Source organism: Drosophila persimilis, unplaced genomic scaffold (genome assembly GCF_003286085.1).
Source record: "Drosophila persimilis strain 14011-0111.01,24,50 unplaced genomic scaffold, DperRS2 tig00001410-arrow-arrow-pilon, whole genome shotgun sequence".
NCBI classification, from domain to species: domain Eukaryota; kingdom Metazoa; phylum Arthropoda; class Insecta; order Diptera; family Drosophilidae; genus Drosophila; species Drosophila persimilis.
Window position 1 is genome coordinate 46327 of NW_020825485.1, and position 1456 is coordinate 47782.

General features: G+C 40.2%; 1 long non-coding RNA gene across 1 annotated transcript; it reads left to right on the forward strand.

Moving 5' to 3' along the window:
- Nucleotides 1–657: 657 nt before the first annotated feature.
- LOC113566963 lies at nt 658–1456 on the forward strand. Its single transcript, XR_003409285.1, has 3 exons — nt 658–760; nt 817–1214; nt 1287–1456. It is a non-coding gene; the product is annotated as an uncharacterized LOC113566963 (long non-coding RNA).

Below are 1456 nucleotides of genomic sequence, written 5' to 3' on the forward strand. Positions count from 1 at the left end.
TATTGAATTAAAATGCTCTTTGCACATCGCTCTGCCTTTTTCCAATTATCATCTACTTCGTTAGGCATTATGTTATCGACTACTTGGAGCACCTCTAATTCAGCAAACAAAGCTCTGATTCTAAATTTCCATATAGAATATTTCTCGCCACAAAAAGGCTTAATATGTTGCTTATTTCTTTCCATTTTCTATGTATGTATATATTATACACACACACACTATAAAAAAAAACTACACAAGAACGCACGCGGAACTAATTTCACAACTATTTGTTATTAATTTAATTTATTTAAATTGGCGTGGACTGGGCCCATAACCTATTGGTAGACTAGCTATGACAATTAGTAAACGGAAGACAGTACCAAGTTATGTTTTTCTTTAAAGATTATTTATGTATTTCTTGATTACTTTTTGCTGCAACACCGGTCCACACACTTGAGATCACAAAAGAAGAGAGAGGGTCGACACTTCAAGTGTGACCAGACTAACTTATAATAATAATACCTAACATATCGATAATATTATTTAATGTTATTATTTGAATGTGGGAATAGGCGTATTCCAACACCTTTTTTAAGGGCTTAGGTCATGCCTGGTACTTGGCAGTGGATATGCAACTATACATAATCTCTCTGCTTCTGCTGATTGCTCTGTATAAATGGGGCAAAAAGGCGGCTGCTGGCATTGTAGTGCTGTTGCTTCTAGTCACGACCTGCCTCTTTGTCACGATGATGGTCAACAATGAATCAATGCTCACGAAGTAAGTCCACGATCTTTCTATTTGCATTTGAAGTTATTAAGCCTCATTTAATTCAGGAATGGAAGTAAAGGAGGTGATGGTTTGGATGTCTATGGATCCACACACACGCATGCGGGTCAATGGCTGACTGGATTTCTCTTCGGGTACTTCTTGCACCTGAATCGTGGAAGGAAGCTCCAGCTAAGCCGCATCCAAGTTTAGGGCTCCTCCTCTAACCATACTCGAGGAGTCTCTCTACTACACGCTTACCCGGGTGGGCTGGCCCCTAGCGCTGTGTTGGATCATCTTTGCCTGCATGCAGGGCTATGGCGGTCTGGCAGACAGTTTCCTATCCTCGCCATTGTGGCAGCCACTCTCGAGACTCTCCTATTCCGTGTACATCTGGAATATGTTCACTCTGGAAGTAAACAGCAGAATTCTACGGACCAATACATATTTTTCGAACTACAACTTTGTAAGTTTTGTTTTGGATAGTTGAAGGAAACTAGTGGATTATAACAAATGTATAATATTTTATGCTTTGCAGATGCTTAATTTCTGGTCTGTCATTGGGATCACTATTTTGATGTCGTATGTGTTTTATGTTATCATTGAGGCTCCTTTTGGCGGACTCGATAGTCTTCTACGAACCCGGCAGCCACGATCTCCAAGCGAACAAAAGCAGTCGTCAGTAGATGTCCAGCAGGATCAGTTTAA